Here is a 12,906-nt window from a genome sequence, read left to right as displayed (position 1 = left end):
GGGGTAGAGTGGGAAAGGTAAGTGCTCCCTGTGAATGTAAGACACCAGGCTAGAAAGAAAGAGGAGGAGAAGAAAATCATGAGAGAGAAGCGCTTGGGGAAGAAGACCCAAGAAAACGCAATTCTTTCCCTCAGAGCTACTCAGCAAACTGCACATTAGGCACAGTGCTCTGAACACCCCAAGGCTGACAAGGGGGGAGATTGGGCACCAGGGCAGAGTTCCTGCTGCTTCCTGTTCTAACTTTGTTTCAGGGTCTTGGGCAATGACCCAAGACACCCTCTAGTCCCACAGACTCTGAGGGGCCCATTACAGGAGGCACATATTTTTTCATCCTGAGTCTTCATTCCTGTCTTTCAGTCATTCCGTAGATATTTACTTGAGTGCCAGCTATATGGTAGGGACTATGCTTAGCTCTAGGGACAAAGCAGCAAACCCGATCACTTAAGGCTACTGCCATGTGAACTTACATTCTGGCGAACAAGATAGTCATTAAACAAATGCACAGAGAATTTATGATTTATAGACATAAAAGGGGCTGAGACTATTCAGCAGGAGATCCGGCTTTGTGACATTCAAGGGCAAAGGAATGGTACTTTTCTCCTCTTTTTATTCCTGCAGCAAACAAGGTTTTCTGAGATGCAAAATGTTTAGTTGCTAATAGGCACAAGGAAATACATAGAGACTCTCCACCAAACAAGGAGAAAGTTACAGCAATGCAAGAAATGTTGAGACTTACAGTCATCTTTATCCCACATGGTCACAGGAATGTGAGTTGAACTAAGCTTGAACTCTTGTACTTTTTCACTCCTGTAACTGGTTATCTCCTCAAAATCTGAAAAAGAGACAGATATTAATAAAAAAAAAAAAGCTAGGCAAAAGGGCAAACTGATTTCAAATTTCTCAAGGTGATGTTTCCATGGGTGCATACTTATCTCCAAAATCTTCATGTTGCCTACGTTCAAAAGGTATGGTTTTTTTGGATGTCAATTAGACCTCAACAAAGTCAGTCATATTTCAATTTCATCTTAATTCCTGAAGAAGAATTCAGAACCGTGAAATTTATTTTCTTTTATTCTCTTGGCTCTATAATCCAAAATCTAGAAATCTATCCTAATATTTCTATTAGCATGCTTGCTAAGTGTTTATAAAAAGAGGAAGTCCAAATATCCAAAAGTAGGGAAAAAATAAATAAATTAGGACTCATTCACACGATGGGTGATTGTATAGAAATTAACATTTTCAAATAATATTTAATGTAATAAAACCCTTTTAGAAAAAAAATTTAATATCATGAGAAAACACTCAGCAGGATGTTATGTGAAAAATTCTGGCATCTACAGCTACAGAACCTGTATCTTATGTTATATTTTATTTCGATGAAAAGAAATAAAAGGACTAATATTAAAAAGCAAAACTGAATAGTGGTATCTCTGGCTGAATGTGATTACAGATTATTTTTATTTTGTTAAACTTTTTCTACAATGGTTGCACTTTCATTTAAAAAAATAATAATTTGGGATCTCCCTGGTGGAGCAAGAGGTTAAGCCTATGACACTATCCGCAGCCACTGCAGCATGAGTTCTATCCCCGGCCAGGGAGATGACCCACATGGCACAGCAGACCTCTCTCCTGTCTCGCCCACTGCTCCCCTCAGCAGTGTATTTCAGTAGATCCGCCTGTTCTGCTCCCCACTCTGTCTCTGTCTCTGGTGAATCCTCTCATCTCCTCCTCCCCCCTCCCCACCCCCTGCTCCACACTTCTGGCCTGTATCCTAGTTCTTGTGTGCATAAATAAATAAATCTTTAAAAAAAAAAATTTAAAAGCCAGTAGTCAGTAAGTGTGTTATTTTCGTCTCAGATTCAGAGAAGCTCTTGACTTGTCGCCATTACCACACCATCTCTCCCCATCAGCAAGAAATCACTGTAGTTCATTTCTTGAGTTGGGAGTCATCCAGGCAGTTGATTTGCTTGTCTCCTGATTTCTGCAAGGCTTCACATTAATTGTTACTTCCTTGGAGATTACAGCTGGGAAAGGATATGGGCATGATGTGTGATAGGTGTGGAAATGCTCTGACAAGAAGCAGCTAAGAGGTTCAGAGGAAGGAGGGCACTGGGAGTCCAGAGGCTTAGAAACAAATTTTGAAGAATGGCGCAGAGATGGACTTTGGAGGACAGATAATATTTTAAAAGTCAGAAAAAAAGTATGAAGTACCATTTATTTACTGCCCACACGCCAGACATTTACCATTATCTCAGTTAAGTCTCACACAATCCTGTGGGGCAGGTGTCTATAATCTCCATTTTACAAGTTAGAAATCGAAGGTCAGAGATAACTTGTGGTTGAATCGGTCTTCCAGCTCAGGTCTAGCTTACTGAAGTCAACAATGACTTCCTGCGTGTCATCCATAGAGGGATAAGCAGGCTGGGCAAAGCCAAGCAGGTGGGAACATTGGGGTCTCTTTTGGAAGAACTGTTTCACTTTGGCTGGAGAATAGGCAGTTCAATAAAGAGGGATGGGAACAATACAGAAGGGCTCAAACACCAGACATCTAATTCATCTCCTTCTGAGAAACCCAGAAGGAGAACCAATAGAAAGACAAAGAAATCTCTGAACAGAGGAATGAAATCCAAGTTCTATTTTATGAAAAACTATTGGCAATAAGATGTGTTGGTTGGTGGGGGTGGCTGGGAGAAGGGAGAATTGGAAGCAAGGAAACGTTGCTAGAAAGGAATGGAAGGATACACAGTATATCTTACAGACAGAGGCTGCTGGGACTGGTGCCTGTTGTAAATGCAGGCTGCAAGGGAGCGAGAAATCAAAGGTGGCTCTGATCTCCAATGTGCACAACTGCAAGGATGACTCTATTAGAAGAGGGAGGTCAAAGGAGCAACTTTGAGAGGGAAGACGATGAATTCAGCTTTAGATGTGTTTGAGTCTAAAGTGTTAGCGGAACATTCAGATGGTGAAATCTGAGAGGCCATTTAGACAATTTGGACTAGAGCTTGAGACAGTAATAAAGATTAGGGAGAGGCACGCGGAGATCATATACTAGACGTGTTCGAGCCAGAGGTACAGTTGAGATTGCCCAAGGACTGAACGAAGAAAGAAAAGTGTTTATGGAGCTGGGGGGATGGAAGAGGAGCCAGACGAGGAGGGAGAGAGCCATGAGAAACCCAGAAGGAGAACCAAGTTTTCTCAAGACACAAAAGTCACAGGAGTGTTCTAAGAAGGGGGGAGTGATCAGCAGTACCAAAGGTGCTAAACTTTCAAAAAGGGTTCTGATCATTTAAAAACCTTTGACTGTTTAGACTAGAAATTCTTAGGGACCTTGGAAAGTGAGAAAAGTTCTAGATGTGTAGAAAATGAGAAGTTTCTAGATGCATCTAGTAGGGAGGAGTAGAGGTATAGAGATTAAAGAGTGGGTGGTGAAGCAAGGAAAGAATTGGCTCTCTAACTGCACAGGTTATTTTTTGAGTAGTTACTGAATATCCACTGTGCCACTTTCTTGCCTGCATTTGGAGAAGTGACAAGACACTGAAACCAACTATCGTCATCTTTTACTAAAAGTCTCAGTTCATTCCAACTCTCCCTTGATTTGATTTTATTTTTTTTTAAAGATTTATTTGCTCATTTATTTATACAAGCACTGGGTACAGTCAGAAGTGCGGGGGGAGGGGGTGAGAGAATTCACCAGAGCCGGAGCGGGGAACAGAACAGGCAGAAGGGCCGAAGCACACTGCTGAGGGGAGCAGCGGGCGGCAGGAGAGGTCTGCGCGCCATGCGGGACCCTCCTCTGGTGGCCGGGGAGCAGCCGGGATCGAACCGGCGCCACAGAGGCTGCAGGCAGCTTCACAACCCAGCACTCAACTGCTGCGCCACTGGGGAGGCCCTCTCCCTTGATTTTAAAACATCTTTAGTGAGAGAGTTCATATACTGTACAATTCACCCATTTGAAGTGTACAATTCAAAGGTTTTGGTATATTCACAGATGTGCAACTATGGTGCTGTTTTTATTTATTTTATATTTTTTAAGATTTATTTATTTATGCATACAAGAGATGGGGTGTAGGCCAGAGGTGCAGAGGAGGTTAGAGGATTCACCAGAGACAGACTGGGGAGCAGAACAGGCGGATCTGCTGAAATACACTGCTGAGGGGAGCAGCGGGCGAGACAGGAGAGGTCTGCTGTGCCATGTGGGTCAGCTCCCTGGCTGTGGATTGAACTCGTGCTGCAGTGGCTGCGGATAGCTTCATAGTGTTGAGACTTAGCCCCTTGTGCCACCAAGGAGGCCCTGGTGCTGATTTTAAAGGAGAAATTGTGAGGCACAAAGATTGGAAGCCAATTCTTATCATTTATGCTGTAAGTTAGGGTGAGAGAGAACCCCAAACACCAGAACAAATTCTGTATTCACAATCTCTTCAGCAGGATTGCAGAACAGAAGACAAACAAGGTACAATTTCACTCATACGTGGAAGGTAAAGAAACAAAACTAATGAACAAACAAAACAAAAGCAAACTTAGATTGTAAAGAACACAATGGTGGTGATCAGAAGGAGAGGAGGGAAGTGGGGGTAGAGGGAGGGTAAGATAAAAAAAGGAGTCACCTGTATGGTGAAGGATAGGAACTAGACTTTTAGTGGCAAACATCATGCAGCATGCACAGGTGTTGATTTCAAATGTTCACCTGAAACTGTAACAGGGTGGTCCCCAAGGAAAGGGTTGGTTCCAGGTTCCCTGCCCCACCCAAGAGAGGGTGGAGCTGAGCAGGGAGGAAAAGAAGCTGGGGAGGAGACTGGAGAAAGGAGGAAGATGGATGGAGAGCAAGAAGGAGACCTGGAGGAGGCACAGGGAGCAGAGAGACATGTGAAGAAGCTACACCTGTTTCTTGGTCCTGGGCTGGTTGAAACAGATGTGGGTGAGAGGCCCGTGGGGAGGTGAACAATTGCAGAGTTAATCTTGATTTTGATTTTGCTCTTTTCTTTCCAGACTTGTCTGGCTGTTTCCTATGGGTCCCCACCAGAAGGTGCTTTAGACTGTGGCAGGCTTTCGGGCCTCAGAGGCCCGGCTTTAGGTCAACCCTGCCTGACTGGGCATTTACCCATGAGGGGATGGGTAACTTTGGGTGCTTGATTTGGGAACTATATTCTTCCCCATACTTTCTCTTTTCTATATTGCACATAAATTGTATTAAAGTTCCTTTCCATTGAAGGTCTTATGTACTAGAGTATGTTTTGTCTTGCTGTGGCAGACAGCAGAGCCAATTTAGAGTGGAGAGGCTTGGGGGTTTGGGGTGTCCCTCTCCCTGTCCTGTGACAAAATCAAAATGATGTTATAAATCAATATTACTTCAATTAAAAAAATCAGCGGGGGGGCCTCCCCAGTGGCGCAGCGGTTGAGCGCTGGGTTGCGAAGCTGCCCGCAGCCTCTGCAGTGCCGGTTCGATCCCCGGCTGCTCCCCGGCCACCAGAGGAGGGTCCCACATGGTGCGCAGACCTCTCCTGCCGCCCGCTGCTCCCCTCAGGAGTGTACTTCAGTCCTTCTGCCTGTTCTGCTCCCCGCTCTGGCTCTGGTGAATTCTCTCACCCTCCCGCACTTCTGACTGTACCCAGTGCTTGTATAAATAAATAAAAATAAATCTTTGAAAAAAAAAAAAATCAGCGGGGTGGGAGGCTGCAAAGGTGCTTTGCCTTGAACGGCCACCAGGGGACAGCAGGACCCGCGCCCTATGTCAGTAAAGGCAAACCAGGGCTGTTCACTCAGAGGGTCACCTAGAGGACCCCAATTAGCAACTCCTTTCTGCTACTTACTCTTTTCTTTGGGCTAATTCTGCAGGTTCATGTCTGACCCGACCAACAGGGACTTGTCTTCTCTGATAATCTGGGGCATCTGATAATGGCATTATTCAGAGACTGGATCAGGGGCAATGGTTTTTGTGGTGGAAAACACTTGTCAGAGAAAACCAGGAGAGGACCAAGGATGTTTGGGGATGCTGTCAGACCACGATGCTGGTCCAACATGAAGGAGAGAGCATAGGAAGATTAGGTGGATTTCTGGTGTAGTCTAGGAAAGGTTTGCCCTGGGGTGTGGAAGTAAGCCACCAGGGAGCTCTGTGTCTCAGAGGAAGGGGCCTGCATATCCCTGCTGAGTGCAATGGCTGGTTGTTTGCTCCTAGGAAGCAGAAGTTCTGACCACACCTGAAAGTGTGGTCTATGTGGACACTCTGGGTTAATTACTCCACCAGTAGTTGGAGGCTTATGAAGTCCACTCTACTGGACTCCAGCCTTCCTTTGGAGAAGGGTCAGCCACACCCTCAGAAGGCTCTACCACATCATGCCATGTCTGTTCCCCACCTCTTTAGGGGAACAAGTCCATCTCCATTTCTCCACTTCTCCCCGCTCCCCATCCCCTCCAGTGATCAGCTTCTCCCACACCCTGCATCTGACTCTTCTTGCCCTCCTGGGTGAATCCAGGTAAAGGCACCCTCCCAAGCAAACATTATCTTCTCACTGCCTTCCAGCTATGGCCATGAAATGTGAAGGTGGTAATAGGATTAGCTGGGTGTCAGTTTCAACCCCGGCCCACAGGCCTAGGCACCAGCCTGCCCTAGCAGGAAGCTGGATGACCAGCACCAAGTCACATACCTTTCCCGGGTTCCCTCTAACTCAGGTGACTTTCCCCTGGCACCAGAGATGGTGGTTTTGGCCTCAGAACAAGGCCAACTATGTGGCAGGGCAACCACAACTTTGCCAGGTGCTCTAGAGGGTCAGGTGCTCTTGAGGGTCAGGAAAATGTTGATATTTGTCAGGGGGAGTAGAGGTTTGGTGATGAGAGAGTTAGGAGAGCAGACTATTAGATGCCTGGATGACAGGAGCTAACTGGGCCAACCACTGTGGGCATCCTTGAGTGTTCTTGGGGCTGAGGGACCCCTAAGTGTGTGGGGCTCTGGGTTTGGCCCGTGTCTTTCTTTGGCTGACTCTTGGATGCCAGACAGGCTTGGGAGGAATGTGATAAACACAACTGGCACACTGGGCTGCTGGCTGGAAGGAGGACATGGGGAAACAAAGGATTCCATAAGAGTTTTTCTGGGCCAGATGATATTGCAAATCTAGAGTCCCCAAGGAAAATGAGAAGGAAATAACTCTGGGTTTTCCATGGAATCTGATTAACCCCTGGTGTGGGAGCAGCAGAGAAATAACCTAGGAAGCCATAGGACTACAGGACTTGAAACCATAGGTCTCAGAGGTGAAGCTGAGGGCAAGCGTGGGATTTTTCTTTTACCCTGGGGGTAGGAAGGGGGGGAGACATGGAGGAGAAAGGTGAGTTGGGAGTGGAGTAAAAGAGGCCTTCAGTGACCTAGGGGCCTTCCAGACTGTGGCTTGCCCAGGGAGCCTGGCATTGGACAACAGGAGCCATGTGGGTTGTGGGAAGGCAGAGGAGTAGAGTCTGGCAAGTCTCCTTCCCACTCTCCTTAGCATGTTGTGCTGTGCTTGGAAAGAACTCCTTGAGAAACAAAATTCATGAAGTGCCTACCACACACCTAGCAGGTGTACCTGATATATCCCCACTCCAACACCCGCCACCCCCAATAATCCCATGCTGACACAACTCTTCTAAACCTTTCAAAAGAAGGTTCAATATGTGGTGATTGAAAGATCCCTGTGCATGTAAGTAGACACTTAAAAAAATGTCAAACGGGTGTGTTTCAAGCTCCTTCTCCTAACCAATGCTTGGGGTGCCCTTCTCACTTCCCTGAACTCTTACCCCACTGAATAGGGTGTTTGCACTCTGCCATCATCACCAGGTTGCCAGATACTATCCTGTGCTATCCAGGTTGCCAGATACTATCCAGTTGGCTATTGTGCTTTGTCCTGCTTCTCTTAGAAATCTGTAAACTCCCCAGTGGCGGGACCAGACTTTTGGCTCCATTCTCCCTGCATGGAGCAGGGAAGTGACTTTCCACTGGGCACAGGGAAGGCTCAGTCAACATGCAATTCCCAGGTGGAGCCATTGGCTCTGCTGGACATCCAGGGGGAACAGCAACTCTTGGCAGTGAAAGGCTAGGGTGGGAGGGATACAGAGGGAAGCAAGCTCTGGACACAGCCAGCTGCCCTCTGACCCTCAAATCCTGCCAAGCCTGGCTCAGCTGAGTGTTAGTGCAAAGCCAGGGTGACATCAGCATAGAAGAGGTTATTGTCAGGCAAAGAGAAGGCAGGGAGAGCAGGCTTGACTCTCTGGGGGAGACTGACTGGGGGAAGGGTGCCTGGGGGAGGAAATTCTGGCTGGGGTCTGTCTGAACAGCACCTCCGGAGGGAAAAGGGAAGGAGAGAAGCAAGAGGGGGTGGGGATGAAAGGTGAGGCTTGGCGGAAGTCCCTTGCCAGCCACCTATGGGAGGGAGGGAGGTACTCGTTTGGAATTCTGGACTAGTTGTGACCTCCCCCCGGGACTCTCAGCAACTATAAGCAGACTAGGCAGGTATGATTATGTCTCCGACCACAGAGGCAGGTCCCAATCCTTTCCCCGACTTTGACTCAGAAGCAGAATCTGGATAAGGACTGATGTTTGGCTCACTTATTTGTTGTTGCAAATAAGTCCCTGTCCTCCCTGTGTGCCCATCCATGATGGGCTGCTCAGCAGGGGTTGGCCCGGGCTGGGGAAAAGAGTCTCTCTGGGTGGTCAGGCCACCAAGAACTCTCCAGTCCTGGCCATGGTGCTGCAACCTTTGTCCCCAGGTCTCACCTGCCCAGTCATTCCTGCTCACTATCTGTTCGGCAGACAACCCCCCCAGACTCCCTAGATAGGTGGTAACAATCTGGGAGAGGCTCTTTCCTGGGCGCATACCCCAGCACACACAAGTATGTATGCACACACATGCACACACTCCAGTTATCCTGTAATTGATGGGGAGAACTTGGGGAAGAAGGACTGGAGAGAAACGGAGACTCTGGCTCTGTAGATAGTGCAGCGCACAGGCATCTGGGAGCACAGGGAACTGGCTGAACAAGAGTATTGGCCTCTTCTAGACCAGGATTGCTCAGCAGAAAATCTATGCACTGTCTCTCTGGCCAGGGCCCAGGAGGAGGCATGTCCAAGGCCCTAGTCAGTGGAAGGTGAGTTTAGAGTTCCTCTCCTCCTTCTGGACCGCTAAACTTATCAAGTGCCCTTCTCCCAATGGCCCCTTTGAGGGTTAGCAGTGCCATCTCCTCCAGGAAGTCTTCCCTGATTTTCCAGTCAGGAGCCCATTGCTCCATCATCCAGAGTCATGAAGATCTCCTCCACCAGAGTGAACTGCCTCCTTGTGACCTTAGTACTTATCACTGTGCCTGGGACCATGTGGTGTTCCACAAACCTTCACTGAGTGAATGAACCAATACACTCAAGGAGCTGCAGGGACCACAGCCCTTGTTTCACTGTCTCTCCAGAAACCCCTGGTGCCAAGAGAGATTCCAGAAGACCAGAGTGCCCGGTGTCTTCTTCCTCGGCCTAGAGGAAGAGCATTCATTCACACTCTCTCTGCAGGCTCCTGCTGCTGTGACTCAGCTTGGATCACAGGACAGGGTCCCACCCCCACCCCTCTCTCAGCACAGAGAACTGGTTGGGTCAAACATGAGACCAGACACGGAAGCTGGCTTCCACACTTCTCCACGTTGCCCTCTGCCCCCAGGGAAAGCCTGAGGTCAGGGTTGTGAGGACAGTTTGTACAGCTCTGGCCCTTTGCCCTGATGCCACTTTGCCACGGGCAGTGTGAGTGGACAGATATGTGGGGCTGGTTGGATCATGACTTTTCTCAGTGCACTTGTTTGTTTGAGCAAGCTGACTCTTTAATCTCAGGATCTGGGGGCACTGAATGACAGTGGCTAGAAGGCATGGGTCTAGAGCCTGTCACTCATGGGGGAGGACATGGGTCTGGTGTCTATTACTCATGAGGTGGAGCCTAAGGTCAAGGGAAACATTAGCTTTACGTATACTCAAAGTTTTGGTTTAGATCTGTGCTAAAAAGTATAAAAGAGTGAGGATGGAGAAGGTTAAGGAAGTTCAGGACTCAGAGGGGAGCTGGGACAGCAGACAGTGTTGTGGTCACTGAGCACCTGGGGCTCATGGCCAATCCTTGAGCCTCCTCTCCCAGGATCAGGTCCTTGTGGATTTGATGGCCTCGCCTTGCAAGGAGCCCAGACAGTAAGTGATAGTGGGCTGTCACGGTTACTGGAAGATCTGGGAACATATCCCATACCTTCATTCCATTTGACTTTGACATCTGGCTGGGGATGATCACAGGACTTTCTGGTAGGTGTGAACCATGTCTAGCCCCCACCACTTACCTGGGACTCCATGTCTCTCTTGCAGACTAATGAGTTACTATCCCCCGCATGTGCTGCTAAGCTCCCACTCCTTCATGTGTCTAGAGAGAGGAAAAGAAGAACCAAACCATCACCTTTGCTGGGGCCGGTCCATGTCACACCTAGGCAGGCACCAGAATCACATGATTTCCTGGGATAAAGATCACTCATTTGCAGAAAGCCTATCACGGGGCCCCTTGTACTTTCCCCAAGCCCCTAGGAAACCAGAGCTAGATATGCTGACTCCCCATCTGCGAGAAAGCACATGGTTGGCTAAGTCAGCTTGCCCCCATTTCACAGAGGAAAAACTTAGGGGCAGGTATAGAAAGAGCAAGTCAGAGATGAAGCTGGGACTGGAACTAGCAGAGATAGAAACAGGGTCAGAAATCACGGTTTTTTCCATCTCCCCACACGTCAGTTAATTTCTCCTGCTCAGCTACTATGTCATCCCCTTGCCTACAGTGACGTAGGGAAAGAAACTGAAACCTGCAAAGGGTGTGGGGTTTGTCAGCTACAAAACACTGCAGAGTCAGTATCCTAATGCACAGGTCTCTGGGGTTTCACAGAGTCCAGGCAGCAGAGAGGTTAATCAGCTGTCAGAATGACCAGCACACACAGCACGCCAATTCATTCCAAGAACCTGGCCCAGGCCAGGTCACAGCAACCACAGCGATCATCTTAACAGACGTGGCCCCTGACTTTGCAGCCAAGAGTAAGATACAACAACTCCCTACAAGTTTGCTTCTTCCCGAAAGCTCAGGAAAGCCCTAGGGATGAACCACCCTCCCCTCCCCAGAAGGACTCCCCTTTCCAGCGAGATCATGGCTTTCCAGGGAAGTTTATTGCACTAGTGTTGGTCTGGAAAACTCAAAGCCATGAATGCAGCAGTGACTCATTAGGGAGTCCTCCACAAGAGGTAGTGGGAGGACAGGAGGGGGATGAGGCAGCGTCCTGTGCAGGAGACTTATCACTCCTGGTCATCTCTCCAGACAATGGCCTGTTTGGGTCATGCCTTCACTTTGTAGGTGGAAGGAAAATTTGACAGGAGAGACAACATCCTTGCTCTCTCCACAGAGGAAGAGGCAGAGGATTACTCTGAACTGTCCTCCCTCTTGTCAGGTGTCCAGATGAGACAAAATTCAGACACATGCAACAGTGCAGGTGCTGGGGAGAGTTCAGCTGCCAGACCGCTGATGAGAAGCAAAATTGAGTAAGAGCCAGGACACTGAATTCCTAAGAAAAATGGTCATCCCTGACAGAAGTGAACAAGGTGAAGGAAGATCCACTTAGGAAATCAGACAGTGCCTCTGGGGAGTCTGCCCTCAGGTTTTCCCTGCAGTTACTGGCTCTCTGGACATCAGCCTCACGTGATAGGAGTCAGCCTACTGGGCTGAGGACTGGGCCCATCCCTAGAAACATCCGTGATAACCAGACTTAATAACAGTAGTTGTGGCCCAAAGGGGAGCCAGATAAGTCATAGCCAAAATAAAACTCAGTTCAGAGAATTATTAATTACAGACTTGGTGTACCGGGCTTACTGGGCCAGAGGACAGCAATTAAAAAAAACAAAAACAAAAACAAAACCTGAGCTTTGTCTGAGCAACTGTTGAGCAAAAATGATGCCCAGAATCTTCAAGTGCCTACCTTCTATAGAACAATTTACTCTAAATCCCCTTATCCTTTTTTTTCTGCACCTCACAAATATCTATAATTTTATTTTGCTAATTGTCTCCCCCCAGAATGTAAGCTCTATGAAAGGGGGGAGCTGGCTAACCAGTGTTACCAGCTCCCTAATCGGTGCCTGCTCCTTAGGAAGTGTTCAATAAATATTTATTACATTTTGACTGAAGGAGGAAGGAAGCCAGCAAATTTTAGGACTCCCTTTCATGGGCTCAGACTGGTTCCCAGTCCTTCCTACTTTTTAAAGTGGAGGCATAATTACATACAATAATACGTGCGGCTTGTAAGTGTTCAGTTTAATGAATCTTGACAATTGTATCTACTCAGGTAACTAGCACCCAAAACAAGATTTAAAATATTTCCACCAAAATCTCTGCTGGGGCCCCTTCCAAAAACAAATCCCCCCATTCTGGGCAACCACATTCACTGTAGATTTATTTTTCCTGAGACTAGATTTCATTTAAAAGGAATCAGTGTGTGCTTTTGGCATCTAAGTTCTTTGGTGAGCATGCTACGTACATTTGTTTTTCATTCTTTTCTGTTTGGAGTATCCTTGGCATAAATATCCCAAAAATTGTTTATCCATTCTCCAACAAGCGAACTGTTGGGGTGTTTCCTATTTGAGGCTTTTATGTGTTGAATTTTCTTGTACAAATCTCAGGGACATACATGTTTATTTCACTTGAGGAGATTCCTAGGAGTGGCACTGTTGGATCTTAGGATACATGAATGTTTAACATTATAAGAAACTGCCGAAATGTTTTCCAAGGTAGTTGTGCCATTTTGATGCTTCCCCCAGCTGTGAAGAGTTTTGGTTGCTCTACATGTTCACCACATTTAATGTTCTGTTTTTTTAACTTTGTCATTCTAATAAGTGTGTAGTGGTGTCTA

This window comes from Talpa occidentalis, unplaced genomic scaffold, assembly GCF_014898055.3.
Source record: "Talpa occidentalis isolate TD23 unplaced genomic scaffold, MPIMG_talOcc4v2.1 talOcc4.8, whole genome shotgun sequence".
In the NCBI taxonomy this organism is placed as follows: Eukaryota; Metazoa; Chordata; class Mammalia; order Eulipotyphla; family Talpidae; genus Talpa; species Talpa occidentalis.
Note: the sequence above shows the minus strand (reverse complement) of the source record.